Raw genomic sequence first — 18,186 nt, forward strand, 5'->3', positions numbered from 1 at the left:
GTCAGGGGGAAGCCAGCACCCATTCGAAGTGGTTTTGATTTTTCAGAGGTTTGTTCTGTTTTAGACCTTATGGATTTGGATAGAGATAATCAGGAATGTAACCCACTTGATATTGGGGATACTCAGGATATCACTAAATTAAAATGTAAATCTAAATTTTATCCAGTAAAATCTAGATCCAATTCCATAGAGGTCTTTCAGAAAACAGTAGAAATGGAACTGAAAAAACTCAGTTTATGTGAATTTGAAAAAAGACATCACAGGGATAATCTATCTAAGGCACAATTTCTATCTATTCAGGAATTAAAAAATAATCAGGAGCTTGTTATTCGCAACTCAGACAAAGGTGGTAAGGTAGTGGTCCTCAATCGCCAGGACTACTTGGATGAGGCCTATAGACAGCTATTGGATGACTCCGTGTATGAGAAACTTAAAAATAACCCTGTGTTCTATTACAAATCGGCTCTTAAGACTATTTTGGAGCAGGCATTAAAAGATGGTATTATTCAACAAGCCAATTTTGATTTTCTATACACTGAGCACCCGGTATCTGCCATTTTTCACTATCTTCCAAAAGTCCACAAGCATCCTACACGCCCACCTGGCAGACCCATTGTGGCAGGGATAGGCTCTTTAAATGAGCCTCTTTCCCAACTGATTGATGGTTACTTGCAGCCCTTGGTCTTGAGTCTTATGAGCTACATTAGAGACACGTCTGATGTAATCACTCAAATTGAAAGCCTAGTTTGGCAAGATGGTTTCATTTTTGTAACTATCGACGTTGTCTCTTTGTATACTTGTATACCTCATGACAAGGGCAGCCAGGCAATTCGGTTCTTTTTGGACACATTTTCCACATATGATGTTGCTTTGAAGCGATTCATAGAGGTCTCCATTGAATATTTGTTGACCCACAATTATTTTCTTTTTGAGGGGGATTTCTATCTCCAGAGGCGTGGGACAGCAATGGGGGCAAAGTTTGCCCCTTCCTATGCCAACCTTTATTTGGGTTGGTGGGAGCTGTCCCATGTCTATGGAGATGGGAATCCCTACAGAGAGTTTATACATTATTTTGGTCGTTACATAGACGACATTTTGTTAATTTGGAAGGGTCCAGCAGACCTACTTGAATCGTTTCTTGCGTATTTACAGAACAATGATCTGAATTTAAGGTTCACCATGGAAAGTAATGCACACTCAATTTCCTTTTTGGACATTGAGTTGCATTCGAATCTTCAGACTTTGTGTATCGACATCGAATTGTTCCGTAAATCCACATCTGGAAACACCATTCTAAATGCAAAATCATGTCATCCAAAGCATACCATACAATCTATTCCCAAGAGCCAGTACCTAAGGGTGAAGCGTAATTGTACCAATCAATTGAGTTATGAAAAACACTCTAATGAATTAACTGAAAGGTTAGCCCAGAGAGGGTATTCTCCTAATCATTTACAACAAACAAAACGGGATATTGATTTACTTGATAGAAAAGATCTTCTTGTGTCTGGTAGATCTAAGAATACAGATAGGTTTAAACAATTAAAATTTATTACTTCATACAGCATGGAATATGGCAAAATCTGCGATATAATCAGAAAGGCACTCCCAATTTTGACCACAGACGACACCCTGGTTGATATAGTCAAAGAGGGTGTATGTTTTGTATCTCGTAGGGCCCAAACCTTAGGGAGCATATTGTCTCCTTCCATGTTGCCTAGGCAACAGTCACACAGGAATTGGCTTTCTATTAAACCTGGTTTCTTTAAATGTGGCAGTACGAGATGCAAGTCATGTGCCTATGCTACTTTTGGCACAAGCTTTGAATCAAGCAATAGCCACAAGATTTTTGAAATTCGTGAGCACATGACATGTAACTCGTGCTATGTCATATATCTTTTGACCTGCAGGGGGTGTCATAGGCAGTACGTGGGACAAACGACACGTGCGCTAAAGGATCGTTTTCTTGAGCATTTACGCTCAATTGAGGATCCAGAGTCAACCACCCCCATTTCATTACATTTCAAACGATATCACAACTCAGACAGTTCATTGCTTACATTCCAAGCTATTCAATTAATCCCTAGACACCCAAGAGGTGGGAATAGAGGCACTATTCTCAGCAAAAGAGAAGTTTATTGGATTTTTCAGCTGGGCACCAGAGTGCCGACAGGGTTAAATTTTGATTGGGATGTAAGACTTTTTGTAGATCAATGAGTTCTTAGTACCTATTGACTTTTAATTTTTATTTACTTATATTATTTTTATAATATCCTCGATTCACTAAATCCAGTTTTTTGCTTTAATTTATTCACTTTATTATTATTTTCATTATCCCACTAATTAATGGGACACTGCTCTATTTAATAAATATATACATTTTCTGCAAAATCAGATGCTTATACGCCAGTATAAGTTATTACACTTTTAAATTTATTAGACTTATTTTGTAGATAGGAGTAGTGCTTTGTTTTGCTGTATATCTATTTAAGTATTAGACATTTTGGACAATACACTTGTAAATGTTTGTTGCATTGTTACCACAGTGATCTCCTTTTCCCACATTTCTATTTTCCCCCTTTTTTATTGGCTACTCACTAATTAGGTTTTTTCAAAGTGCTAAAGATTGCACCACAGGTGTGTATAAAAGGCAATGAATTGTGGGTAACAGGCATGGTCACTGAGGATTGCTATGTAACAACATAAGGAAACGCGTCTGACCATTATTTCTTTTCCCTAACTGCTGCCTGTCATATGCTGTCTTACTTTTAGCGTGTTGGACTGTTTGGCCATCAGGCATATTTGGCTTTGTCTAGCCCTGTGATCAACATCTAACAGAATTAAAGGTATATATCAAGGCATATCAAATTGTTGAGTCTCATTGCTGCCGGGTGCGCTGGACTTTTGTTGTTACAATGGTGAAGACAAGGTAGGAAGATCTTCAGGGGATTAGTGTTAGGTTTATTTAAGGGGGGTTTGGGTTAGATTAGGGGTATGTGGGTGGTGGGTTGTAATGTTGGGGGGGGGGTATTGTATGTTTTTTTTTTACAGGCAAAAGAGCTGAACTTCTTGGGGCATGCCCCGCAAAGGGCCCTGTTCAGGGCTGGTAAGGTAAAAGAGCTTGTAACTTTTTTAATTTAGAATAGGGTAGGGAATTTTTTATTTTTGGGGGCTTTGTTATTTTATTAGGGGGCTTAGAGTAGGTGTAATTAGTTTAAAATTGTTGTAATATTTTTCTTATGTTTGTAAATATTTTTTTATTTTCTGTAACTTAGTTCTTTTTTATTTTTTGTACTTTAGCTAGTTTATTTAATTGTATTTATTTGTAGGAATTGTGTTTAATTAATTTATTGATAGTGTAGTGTTAGGTTAATTGTAGGTAATTGTAGGTAGTTTATTTAATTAATTTATTGATAGGGTAGTGTTAGGTTTAATTATAACTTAGGTTAGGATTTATTTTACAGGTAAATTTGTTATTATTTTAACTAGGTAACTATTAAATAGTTCTTAACTATTTAATAGCTATTGTACCTGGTTAAAATAATTACAAAGTTGCCTGTAAAATAAATATTAATCCTAAAATAGCTATAATATAATTATAATTTATATTGTAGCTATATTAGGGTTTATTTTACAGGTAAGTATTTAGCTTTAAATAGGAATCATTTATTTAATAAGAGTTAATTTATTTCGTTAGATAAAAATTATATTTAACTTAGGGGGGTGTTAGTGTTAGGGTTAGACTTAGCTTTAGGGGTTAATCCATTTATTAGAATAGCGGTGAGCTCCGATCGGAAGATTAGGGGTTAATAATTGAAGGTAGGTGTCGGCGATGTTAGGGAGGGCAGATTAGGGGTTAATACTATTTATTATAGGGTTAGTGAGGCGGATTAGGGGTTAATAACTTTATTATAGTAGCGCTCAGGTCCGCTCGGCAGATTAGGAGTTAATAAGTGTAGGCAGGTGTCGGCGACGTTGTGGGGGGCAGATTAGGGGTTAATAAATATAATATAGGGGTCGGCGGTGTTAGGGGTAGCAGATTAGGGGTACATAGGGATAACGTAGGTGGCGGCGCTTTGCGGTCGGAAGATTAGGGGTTAATTATTTTAAGTAGCTGGCGGCGATGTTGTGGGGGGCAGGTTAGGGGTTAATAAATATAATACAGGGGTCGGCGGGGTTAGGGGCAGCAGATTAGGGGTACATAAGTATAACGTAGGTGGCGGTCGGCAGATTAGGGGTTAAAAATTTTAATCGAGTGGCGGCGGTGTGGGGGGACCTCGGTTTAGGGGTACATAGGTAGTTTATGGGTGTTAGTGTACTTTAGGGTACAGTAGTTAAGAGCTTTATGAACCGGCGTTAGCCAGAAAGCTCTTAACTCCTGCTATTTTCAGGCGGCTGGAATCTTGTCGTTAGAGCTCTAACGCTCACTTCAGAAACGACTCTAAATACCAGCGTTAGAAAGATCCCATTGAAAAGATAGGCTACGCAAATGGCGTAGGGGGATCTGCGGTATGGAAAAGTCGCGGCTGAAAAGTGAGCGTTAGACCCTTTAATCACTGACTCCAAATACCAGCGGGCGCCCAAAACCAGCGTTAGGAGCCTCTAACGCTGGTTTTGACGGCTACCGCCGAACTCCAAATCTAGGCCTTAACTACAGACTTTTTTTTGCGGTTGGAGTCTTGTCGGTAGAGGCTCTACCGCTCACTTCTTCCAAGACTCGTAATACCAGCGTTAGGCAAATCCCATAGAAAAGATAGGATACGCAATTGACGTAAGGGGATCTGCGGTAGCCTGGAGTCGCGGAAAGAAAGTGAGTGGTAGACCCTTTCCAGCCTGACTCTAAATACCAGCGGGCGTTAAAAAGCAGCGTTAGGACCCCTTAACGCTGCTTTTTAACCCTAACGCAGAACAGGGTGAATTGAATTTTCCAAATGACTTTTTCTTTCTAATGACACAGTGAGTTCACCGATCATCTTAATTACTGTTGGGAACATCAAGCCTGACCAGCAGGAGGAGGCAAAGAGCACCACAGCAAAAGCTGTTAAATACCACTCCCCCTACCCAGAATCCCCAGTCATTCTCTTTGCTTTATCAGTTGCAAGGAGGGGTAAAGTTAGGTGTCTGATTCTTCAATCAAGAGTTTATTTTTTAAGCAGAGCAAGTTTCTCTGGTTTTCTTTGGGGTTTAGCCGTAGTCCATATCAGTCTCTTCAGGAGAGCAAGTGGTGGCTTTTAAGCATTTGGGAACTTGTGGGGTATAAACTACTGGGCCTCCCAAATAATTTCATGCTGCCCTTGGTTGAAAGTTTGAGTAAGTTTACTCAGCCTTTTCTTTTTTTTCCACAGGTCCATGTGAGGTAGGAAGCCCCTCTCATACCAAGTGAGCTGTCCTGCTGCCGGACAGATTTTTGAGGTAAGTGCCTATTTCTTTCCCTGTTTTGATATAGGAGAATGTAGCACTTTGACAGTTAATTCTGTCAAAATATACGATCAGCCTTCTAGGTTAACGGTTTATTGTATGGCAGTTTTGCAGGCCCTGGGGATGCTTGGCTCGGTTTATTATGTTTTCACTTTGGTGTACATGTTTTGTTTGTGTATTTGTTAGGCCATGTTCACAATAGGCAGGCTTATCTGAGATAGCAAGGGTGTTTTTGGCGCCCTTTTAGCTGTTTCCTGTTTTTCCTGGATGTTGCAGCTCTGTTGCATAGCTCCTCAGAGGTGGTTAAGCGTTTTCTCCGGTGCGGCTGTATGGGGGTCCGGATAATTTTCTGAATTTGTTTCCGGCAGCAAGGAGGTCAGGTAGGCATCTCAGCAGAGCTTGCTAAGGTGTGGAGGTTGCCTGTTGTTTTTTTGTGGGGCTGTTGCTCTTTTTATAATTAAGTTTCTGTCTGAATTTTAGGGACTATAGCGTTTGTGTCTCTTTTTGCATTCATTGTGTGAAAAAAATTGCTGCTGCAAGATTTTCTAGTTAAAAAAAAAAAAGTCTGTTTAAAATTTAAAGGGACAGTAACTTTTTTGTTTCATTAAAATTCTGATTTGAACTTAGAATATTTTATTGATTAAGATGTACCAAGAGGCCCTGCAACCTGTTGCTTGTTCTCTATGTTTAAATACTAATGTTGAGCCTCCTATCCATTTTTGTTCCTCTTGTATTGAGATCACATTACATTACAAGGATAGGCTTTTTGATTCTGAGTCTTCATTGTCTAGGGCGGATGTTGTTCAGGAGTCTCCTGTTCAGGCTAATCCGCAGCTTTCTCCTCATATGTCCCAATCTTCTGCAGTGCCCTGTGTTTCGTCCGAGGTTGGTTTTTCCTTGCAGGATATGGCTACCCACATATCCTCGGCAGTATCTGAGGCTTTGTCTGCTTTTCCTATGTTACAGGGGAAGCACAAGAGGAAGTATAAGTTTTCTGATTCTCAGTTGGGGGCAGCCGGGGTTGGATCTCATGGCATCTCGTCAGAATGCCAAGCTCCCGAGGTACGGGTCGAGGTCAAAGGATCCTCAGGCTGTTCTGATAGATGCTCTGGCAGTTCTTTTGACTTTCAGTCTGGCATATGTGTTCCCTTCGTTTGCTCTTCTTCCTCGGGTCAAACTAGAGAGGGCATCAGTGATTCTCATCGCTCCGGTGTGGCCTCGCAGAATCTGGTTTGCAGATCTGATGGAGATGTCTTCCCTTCCACCTTGGCGTCTTCCATTAAGGAAAGACCTGCTTCTGCAGGGTCCCTTCCTTCATCCAAATCTCGTTTCTCTGAAGCTGACTGCTTGGAGATTGAATGCTTGATTCTTTCTAAGCGTGGTTTTTCTGAGTCAGTCATTGAGACTATGATTCAGGCTCGTAAGCCTGTGACTAGGAAGATTTATTACAAGATTTGGCATAAACATTTGTATTGGTCATGAGTGATATTCCCAACAGTAATTAAGATGATCCGTGGATTCACTGTGTCAAGAAATAAATAAATTTATCAGGTAAGAATAAATTATGTTTGGTTTTTTTGCATTTTCCATACTGCCCCAACTTTTTCTGGGGTTGTATTTATTAATGTTTTTATATGTGTATATATGTATTTACAGACCTTTATACACATATAAACACATAAATACATATATACACATGTATACACACATGTATAGACATATATATATATATATATATATATATATATATATATATATATATATATACACATGTGCATTGGAGCCCTTTGCGGTTAAATAGATGAACATGTAAAATCATATTAATGCAATATTCATATTTAATAAAGTGTTATACTGTGTTTTTACTGTAAATATTTCACATTCCAATGTTCTGCACATACCAGAATATTTTTTATGTATTTCTAAATAGATATTCCTGTATATATCTATACCTATATATAATCATGTATGTATATACAGGTACGTATATTTATATATATATATATATATATATATATATATATATATATATTGTACCAAAATACCATCAGATATATGTAGAAATGTGTATTTATGAATAAATAGAACATATTCTTCTATGTTGGGTTAGCGCACATGAGAATATGCGATGACTTCAATGGTGGAATACATGAACACGCAAGGGATATTCTAACTTCAGCTTTTTGCGCTTGTCGAGTTAGCGCAAGAGTGAAAATAGTTTACTTTCAACTCATAATACGAGCGCAACAAGCTTACTTCTATCCAGGTTAACATTCGAGTGGGCACATTAAATAGCATTCCACTCATAAATCTGGCCCAATGGGGGGTAGTTATCAAGCCGTCAACCTCAAATACGCTGGAATTCCGCAGCGTATTTGTGGCGAGGCTGATACGCCTTAGTTATCAAAGGCTCGAGACCGGCAAAAGTAGAATTTTGTGACGTAAGCATCGATCCGCCGGACTCCGTCCGACACAGATCGATTCTTACGTCACTCCAGATGTTCCGCACACACTTTTGCTAGTTATCAAAAAACTAGCAGGTACGCTCGGCACTTTTACGGCCCAGCGTACCTGGTTTTCAATCCGCCACCCCTGGAGGCGGCGGATCCCATAGGAATCAATGGGAGTCTGACCATAGCGAAAGTACAAGTTCGCTGCTGACAGACATCCCATTGATTCCTATGGGAGCTGTCTACACCTAACACCCTAACATGTACCCCGAGTCTAAACACCACTAATCTGACCCCCCCTACACCGCCGCAACTAAATAAAGTTATTACCCCCTAAACCGCCGCTCCCGGAGCCCACCGCAAGCTACTCTATACATATTAACCCCTAAACCGCCGCTCCCGGAGCCCACCGCAACTATAATAAATGTATTAACCCCTAAACCGCCACTCCCTGAACCCGCCGCAACCTATATTAAATGTATTAACCCCTATCCTGCCCCCCCTACAATGTCGCCACCTATAATAAATTTATTAACCCCTAATCTGCCCCCCCTACACCGTCGCCACCTATAATAAATTTATTAACCCCTATCCTGCCCCCACTACGCCGCCGCCACTGTAATAAAATTATTAACCCCTAAACCTAAGTCTAACCCTAACCCTAACGCCCCCCTAACTTAAATATTAATTAAATAAATCTAAATAAATTAACTCTTATTAACTAAATGAATCCTATTTAAAACTAAATACTTACCTTTAAAATAAACCCTAATATAGCTACAATATAAATAATAATTATATTCTAGCTATCTTAGGATTTATATTTATTTTACAGGTAACTTTCAATTTATTTTAACCATGTACAATAACTATTAAATAGTTATTAACTATTTAATAGCTTACCTAGCTAAAATAAAGAGAAATGTACCTGTGAAATAAATCCTAACCTAAGTTACAATTACACCTAACACTACACTATACTTTAATAAATTATTCCTATTTAAAAATAAATACTTACCTGTAAAATAAACCCTAAGATAGCTACAATATAATTAATAATTATATTATAGCTATCTTAGGATTTATATTTATTTTACAGGTAACTTTGTATTTATTTTAGCTAGTTAGAATAGTTATTAAATAGTTATTAACTATTTAATAACTACCTAGCTAAAAGAAATACAAAATTACCTGTAAAATAAATCCTAACCTAAGTTACAATTAAACCTAATACTACACTATCATTAAATTAACTAAATAAACTACCTACAAATAACTACAATTAAATACAATTACATAAACTAACTAAAGTACAAAAAATAAAAAAAGCTAAGTTACAAAAAATAAAAAAATAAGTTACAAACATGTTAAAAATATTACAACAATTTTAAGCTACTTACACCTAATCTAAGCCCCCTAATAAAATAACAAACCCCCCCAAAATAAAAAAAATCCCTACCCTATTCTAAATTAAATAAATTTCAAAGCTCTTTTACCTTACCAGCCCTTAAAAGGGCCATTTGTGGGGGCATGCCCCAAAAAGTTCAGCTCTTTTGCCTGTAAAAGAAAAATACAACCCCCCCCCCAACATTAAAACCCACCACCCACATACCCCTAATCTAACCCAAACCCCCCTTACAAAAACCTAACACTAATCCCCTGAAGATCATCCTACCTTGAGTCGTCTTCACTCAGCCGAGCCACCGATGGAACTGAAGAGGACATCCGGAGCGGAAGAAGTTAATCCTCCAAGCGGCGCTGAAGAAATCTTCCATCCGATGAAGTCATCATCCAGGCGGCGCTGAAGAAGTCTTCGATCCGGCCGATGTCATCTTCAAAGAGGCGCTGAAGAGGTCTTCTATCCGGGCGAAGTCATCTTCCAAGCCGGGTCTTGAATCTTCCTTCCGCCGACGCGGAACCACCTTCTTCACCGACGGACTACGACGAATGACGGCTCCTTTAAGGGACGTCATCCAAGATGGCGTCCCCTCAATTCCGATTGGCTGATAGGATTCTATCAGCCAATCGGAATTAAGGTAGGAAAAATCTGATTGGCTGATGGAATCAGCCAATCAGATTGAGCTTGCATTCTATTGGCTGTTCCGATCAGCCAATAGAATGCGAGCTCAATCTGATTGGCTGATTGGATCAGCCAATCGGATTGAACTTGAATCTGATTGGCTGATTCCATCAGCCAATCAGATTTTCCTACCTTAATTCCGATTGGCTGATAGAATCCTATCAGCCAATCGGAATTGAGGGGACGCCATCTTGGATGACGTCCCTTAAAGGAGCCGTCATTCGTCGTAGTCCGTCGGTGAAGAAGGTGGTTCCGCGTCGGCGGAAGGAAGATTCAAGACCCGGCTTGGAAGATGACTTCGCCCGGATAGAAGACCTCTTCAGCGCCTCTTTGAAGATGACATCGGCCGGATCGAAGACTTTTCTTCAGCGCCGCCTGGATGATGACTTCATCGGATGGAAGATTTCTTCAGCGCCGCTTGGAGGATTAACTTCTTCCGCTCCGGATGTCCTCTTCAGTTCCATCGGTGGCTCAGCTGAGTGAAGACGACTCAAGGTAGGATGATCTTCAGGGGATTAGTGTTAGGTTTTTGTAAGGGGGGTTTGGGTTAGATTAGGGGTATGTGGGTGGTGGGTTTTAATGTTGGGGGGGGGGTGTATTTTTCTTTTACAGGCAAAAGAGCTGTTTTCTTTGGGGCATGCCCCCACAAATGGCCCTTTTAAGGGCTGGTAAGGTAAAAGAGCTTTGAAATTTATTTAATTTAGAATAGGGTAGGGCATTTTTTTATTTTGGGGGGGTTTGTTATTTTATTAGGGGGCTTAGATTAGGTGTAAGTAGCTTAAAATTGTTGTAATATTTTTAACATGTTTGTAACTTATTTTTTTATTTTTTGTAACTTAGCTTTTTTTATTTTTTGTACTTTAGTTAGTTTATGTAATTGTATTTAATTGTAGTTATTTGTAGGTAGTTTATTTAATTAATTTAATGATAGTGTAGTATTAGGTTTAATTGTAACTTAAGTTAGGATTTATTTTACAGGTAATTTTGTATTTCTTTTAGCTAGGTAGTTATTAAATAGTTAATAACTATTTAATAACTATTCTAACTAGCTAAAATAAATACAAAGTTACCTGTAAAATAAATATAAATCCTAAGATAGCTATAATATAATTATTAATTATATTGTAGCTATCTTAGGGTTTATTTTACAGGTAAGTATTTATTTTTAAATAGGAATAATTTATTAAAGTATAGTGTAGTGTTAGGTGTAATTGTAACTTAGGTTAGGATTTATTTCACAGGTACATTTCTCTTTATTTTAGCTAGGTAAGCTATTAAATAGTTAATAACTATTTAATAGTTATTGTACATGGCTAAAATAAATTGAAAGTTACCTGTAAAATAAATATAAATCCTAAGATAGCTAGAATATAATTATTATTTATATTGTAGCTATATTAGGGTTTATTTTAAAGGTAAGTATTTAGTTTTAAATAGGATTCATTTAGTTAATAAGAGTTAATTTATTTAGATTTATTTAATTAATATTTAAGTTAGGTGGGCGTTAGGGTTAGGGTTAGACTTAGGTTTAGGGGTTAATAATTGTATTACAGTGTCGGCGGCGTAGTGGGGGGCAGGATAGGGGTTAATACATTTATTATAGGTGGCGACGGTGTAGGGGGGGCAGATTAGGGGTTAATAAATTTATTATAGGTGGCGACGGTGTAGGGGGGGCAGATTAGGGGTTAATAAATTTATTATAGGTGGCGACGGTGTAGGGGGGGCAGGATAGGGGTTAATAGGTTTAATATAGGTTGCGGCGGGTTCATGGAGCGGCGGTTTAGGGGTTAAACTATTTATTTAGTTGCGGAGAGGTGCGGGATCAGCAGGATAGGGGTTAATAATTTTATAATAGAGGGCGACGGTGTAGGGGGGGCAGGATAGGGGTTACTAGGTATACTGTAGGTGGCAGCAGTGTCCGGGAGCGGCGGTTTAGGGGTTAATACATTTATAAGAGTTGCAGCAGGGTCTAGGAGCGGCGGTTTAGGGGTTAATACATTTATAAGAGTTGCGGCGGGGTCTAGGAGCGGCGGTTTAGGGGTTAATACATTTATAAGAGTTGCGGCGGGGTCTAGGAGCGGCGGTTTAGGGGTTAGTAACTTTATTTAGTTGCGGGGGGCTCCGGGGGCGCCGGTATAGGGGGTAGAACAGTGCAGTTTAGTGTGAGTGCTTAGTGACAGGCTAGCAATAAAGCTGGGAAAAAGCCGAAGGGCAGCGAGATCGGATGAGTGATAACTGTCACAGTCCGCTGCTCATCGCCCCGCGGCTTTTTGACAGCTTTATTTGATAACTTAGGCGTATTTTTTCAGGTCCGCGGCGGCGAAGGTAGGCGAGCTTAGGCGGGCGTATTGGGCCGGCGAAGTCAGAAAAGTAGACGGCTTGATAACTACCCCCCAATGTGTGTTCTATTTGTGGGGAGTGATAATCTAATGGACCCTCATTTCATTATTATATTAAGACAAGGATCTAAGATATGTATTTGTAAAAGTGATACCTTGTTTTATTGCATTAAAGTCTGTTACCTATGTACTGTTATTATTACTTCTACAGAGTACTGCAACAAAGTGTGCAGATATTATAAATTATATCTCGAGAATGTCTTTGAAAGAATCTAGTAATTAGCCAAATTTAATAGCATTTAAATGGCATTCAAAATCTTTCTACTCTACCTGTGAACCAAAGTCTAGAGTGATGTCATAGTGAGGGAGGATATGACATCACTCTTCTGTCAGATTTGAATTTAAGCAAAATTTAGGCAATAACTGTTTAACACGTAAACGGTTGCCTCTGATAAGAAAAAAAACCTGACATCAGTACAAAGTTATAGATGTTACACCTTGAAGACAGTAATTATTCAAGCAAAATATACCCTGCTTCCCAAAGCACTGAAGCACAGAGGCCCATCGTATCATTGCAAAAAGTTACATTGCAGCAATAGTTATCTTTTTAATAGATTTTGGATTCTCTGGCTGTTTGTCCTACATACTATTGTATTAACCTCAGTTCTCTGTCTTTTGTGACCTATATTACGACTCTCAGATCTGCCACTCTGCTGCAAATAAAGGATGACCTCCTTTTTTATCTTCAATTCTTCCACTGTCTTTGAAACAGTCATTCAAAAGTATTTTCTTTTCATCACTATTTTACAGTTTCACTGGCTTTTATTGTGTGTAAATTCTAGTATGGTCAGGTGCAAAATAGCACATTGTAAGGTTTGATAATTGAGGAAATGCTATGACTGCTTGTGCTTCTTTTTGCCAATGTCTACAAGATTTTGCCTTGTAGTGAATAGGGCTACTTGTGAAAGATTGCATGATTATGCTAAAAAAAAGCCTTTACCCACACAACAGAGCCGACAATGCTAACTCTGCAGTTGCATATGGTGGTAATAACATTATAGGTTATAAAAAGGAGGCTTACAATATAAAAAATAGTCTTAGTCTAGGATATATAAACAATTTCTGTTAGGGTGATATATATGTTTTTCTTTATAGCTGCTATATACTTATCATTATAATGGATTAGTACAGATAAAACCTGCAACTGCAGATATTTATGTTTATAGAGGTTTTAGAACATATCCATTGTATTTTTCCCTCTGTAGATATGAAATGAAAACAGCAGCACTTGCTGGAATTCTAAAGATTAGTTTAACTAGTAACCCAAGCCAATAGCACTCAGAGATTATAAAGAAGCAGCAGCAGCTTTATACAGAACCATAAATCAATAATATGGGTAAGGTTAGTATGTTTTGTATTGCAGCGTAGATTAGATGCATCAGAACAATGTGTGCAACCAAGTATCTGTGGTTCAGTGGTTTGTGGTCAATAGTCATTATATGAAAAGACACAAAAGGGAATTTGTTTTTGTGTAGCATCTTTTTTTTAATACCCATTTCTGGAGCCTGTTGTTTGCAAAGGCATGTTATAGTGCAGATAGGTAACGTGACATTCATTTTTACAGATGCATATTATATTTCAGCAGTTAAGAACTACACTGCAATAGATTGACAAAATAAATGATTATTGTTTATCATCTTTCTTTTGCTGTGGCCGTTGGGTAGAGATAAAAATGAGATCCTGTGCTGATCACTCACTGTGTAGCATGTAGCAAGGTCAAGGTTATGCATCCTGCAGGATACCCTCCAGCCTCTTAGACGTAGACACATGCCATTATTGGATTACCACTTTGATTGAATGCTCTAAAAACATACAAATCACTGAAGATACAAATATTTATAATGTAATGTAACACCTCCTTTAAAGTGACACAAATTAACTCTTAAGGGCCAGTAAAGTCAAAATTAAACTTTCATGATTCAAATAAAGCTTCAATTTTACTTTTATTATCAAGTTTGCTTCATTCTGTGTTGAAGAGTAAGCTCAGGCCAAGCAATGCACTACTGGGAGTTAGCTAAACACATCTGGTGAGCCAATGACAAGAGGCATATAAGTGTAGCCACCAATCACCAGCCAGCTACCAGTAGCTCAGTGCTGCTCTTTAGCCTACCTAGGTATACTCTTCAACAAAGGATACAAGAGAACGACACAAACTTGATAACAGAAGAAAATTAGAAAGTTATCTAAAGCAACAAAACTGCTGGGTACAACTACAATAACAAGGTTATTACCCACCATGCTTTTGTGTTTCCTCCTGTGCCTGCTGCTTTTTAAATAAATTATTTTATTTTAATCCTACAAAGGTGCTGGTTAGTGACATACTGCCGCCATCTTGGAATTGAAGTATTCTTGTAGCTTGTGACTGGCGTATATTTCCACCTCAGTAATATTGTTATTCTTCTTGACAAACTGTATTGTGCATAGTTTGGTGTGCACAATTCGGAGCTTGAATTGTACATTTTTGCAGTGGCTCCATTTCTCACCATTATTATTTTGAGCTTTTTATATTTGTGACGTAGCTTTTAAACTGTTTAAAAAAATGCAGAAATGTGTGAACTAATCCAGAGAACACTGTACAGCTGTCAAAAAGCCAGCAATGTGACTGATCTGTGAAAGTGCTGAAATCAATGCATTTACAGTATATGCTGAGAAAGATATGGGCTACAAACCGACCTAGAGCCATTTCAGGGCCCTCAATCTGAGAGAGTTTCTAATGTAAGTAGGGTGAGATACTGCTCTGAAGGGCAGAATATAAGAAGCAGAATGAAGACGTGAGCTGCAGGAGTATTTGGTAAAAGAAGTGAACTATTTAGGGGGGCCGGATGTTGCAGAGGAATCTTTATGTTACTGGTAGGATATTGATTTTTGTTATTCTATGGGGTATTGGAAGCCAGTGTAGTGACTGTCTAGGGGGTGATGAGGACTGGTGAGGTGAATGCTTTTAGTAGTATTTAAAATCGATTGGAGTGTTTATAGTCTTTGAGAGATAGGCCAACTACAAAGGTGTTGAATGGACATGAAACCCAAAATGTTGATTTTGTGATTTAGGCAGAGCATGCAATAAAAAAGTTTCCTGTTTACGTCTATTATAAAATTTGCTTCATTCTCATACTATTTTTCTCTGTAGAAGAACATAAGTAGATAGGAAGCGTGCACGTCTGGAGACTATATAGCAGCAAGCCCTTGCAAATGTATAACATTGTTAAAAATATTGTCGCAAAACTTCTGCTATATAGTGCTCCAGACACTTACATGCTCCTGAGTCTATCTACCTGCTGTTCAACAAATGATACCCAAAAGGACAAAATAAACGTAATAATAGAAGTAAATTGGAAATTTGTTTTTATAATTGTACTCTATCTGAAAGAAGGCAGTCCAGCTGGCTCAGGATTCTTGCATGATCGTGCAGTGATCAGGTAGGTTTCCAGTGTTAGTGTCAAATTAACAAAAGATGTTAGTAGGTTGTCTGTGGCACTGGCCATATTATAACAGCTGGTACCAACAGGAGCTGTTTATCTAGTGACACTAATAATGACTTGCAATGTTACCATAATAGCTTTACTCACTAACTAAATGATACATCCTGCTGAAATAAATAACCGCAAAACCTTCTTCATTTGCACTAAGCTATTATGACTAAGAGTAAAGATTCTCATAAGAAGCTAAATATTGCATGTAAAATTGTTGTTTATTAAATTCAGAAAATGACTATTTTTTACATTTATGTTTTTATACATTATTCTCCTTTTATTACATCATTAAATACAGGGCATAGAGAAGTATCTTCACATCAGCAGCAGCTGGTATTATAGGTTTGCAGGAGGAAGTGACACCATGCATTTAACAGAAGCGGCTTTGTAAAGGTGTCGCTAAATACTAGTTACAAATAATATTGTCATTAGTATCTGTCACTATTAATTGCTCGCTGCCAAGAACCTAGAGCTGGTAGTAATCTCTGCATCTCTAACTGATAATGCCAGGGCGTTCATTACTTTACGGCTCATTGTGTGGTTATTGTAATCTTGGCCTTAGTTTGGTGATATCATGTTACCCTTCAGAGGAAATGAGCCTTCTATCCTCCATCTTACTGAAAACATCTGTGGCTCATCTTTATTTTCTTCATCTCAAATATGTTTCCATTACCATTTGCCTTCTATCTCTACCCTTTTATGACTTTCACACCCAGCCTAGGCTTTCTCTCACCTTCCTATCTTGTGTCAGTTTCTTATTGGTTCTCCTTACCTTCATTCCTCTCTGTCACAGGCTTACAAAACGCTGTCTCCTATCTCCTGCTTCACTTTTAGCTTGGGTTGCAACCTCAATCATGCTTTCATCGACAGCTATGAATTAAATTGCCTGAAAACACCTTGTAAATTGTAATTACCAGACATTTTTGATGTTATGCTATAGAATAAAATATCAGTCAAGTGTAAACATTTTTTAAACAACTTTTAATAATATTGTTTGCTGTGTTTGTTTTTTGAATAGCAAAACTCCACTTTTTTAATACTAGGTGATAAGTCTGCCCAAAGGGCAGTCTATGTTTGAACAATACAAACCCCCAAGCTGTTACAAAAAATGAAAAAAAGTAAAATTACACAAAAAATAAACAAAGCTATCCAAAATAAAAAATTTAAACCTAAACTAATACCCCTATAAAAATAAAAAATCCCCCAAATCTAATACTAAACTACAAATAGCCCTTAAAAGGGCCTTTTGTAGGGCATTGCCCTAAGTTAAACTGCTCTTTTACTTACCAATTACCCCCCTAACAGTAAAACCCCCCACCCAACCAACCCCCCCAAAATAAAAAACCTAACACTAAAAAAACTAAGCTACCCATTGCCCCTAAAGGGGCATTTGTATGGGCATTGCCCTTAAAAGGGCATTTAGCTCTTTTACAGCCCATTAAATTCCTAATCTTAAAAATAAAATAAAAAATAAAAATGAAAAATAAATCCTAAAACTAAGCCCCAAATAGGTACTTATCGTTCCTAAAGTCCGGTGGTGAGGGTCTTTTTCCAGGCGGCTCCATCATCTTCTATTTTCATCCGGAGCAAAGGCGATGCAAAGCGGAGGTGCGGAGTGGTCTTCCCCGATGCGCGGATCCTCAGTGGCGGCGATCCTCATCGGCGTGGAGGCTCCTCTTCATCCGTGTTCCGATCAGCCAATAGAATGCGAGCTCAATCTGATTGGCTGATTGGATCAGCCAATCGGATTGAACTTGATTCTGATTGGCTGATTCCATCAGCCAATCAGAATATTCCTACCTTAATTCCGATTGGCTGATAGAATCCTATCAGCCAATCGGAATTCGAGGGACGCCATCTTGGATCACGTCCCTTAAAGGAACCGTCATTCGTCGGGAGACGCCGGAAGAAGAGGATGGATCCACGTTGGCTGCTTCAAGATGGACCCGCTCTGCACCGGATGGAAGAAGATCGAAGATGCCGCTTGGATGAAGATGTTTGCCGGTCCGGATGTCCTCTTCTTGCCGGATAGGAGGAAGACTTTGGAGCCTCTTCTGGACCTCTTCAGCACCGGATGCCAGGACGGATCGGTTATACCTGTTGAGGTGAAGACAAGGTAGGAAGATCTTCAGGGGCTTAGTGTTAGGTTTATTTAAGGGGGGTTTGGGTTAGATTAGGGGTATGTGGGTGGTGGGTTGTAATGTTGGGGGGGGGGTATTGTATGTTTTTTTGTTACAGGCAAAGGAGCTGATTTTCTTGGGGCATGCCCCGCAAAGGGCCCTGTTCAGGGCTGGTAAGGTAAAAGAGCTTTTAACTTTATTAATTTAGAATAGGGTAGGGCATTTTTTTATTTTGGGGGTCTTTGTTAT

This window comes from Bombina bombina, chromosome 1 (assembly GCF_027579735.1).
Source record: "Bombina bombina isolate aBomBom1 chromosome 1, aBomBom1.pri, whole genome shotgun sequence".
Lineage (NCBI taxonomy): Eukaryota > Metazoa > Chordata > Amphibia > Anura > Bombinatoridae > Bombina > Bombina bombina.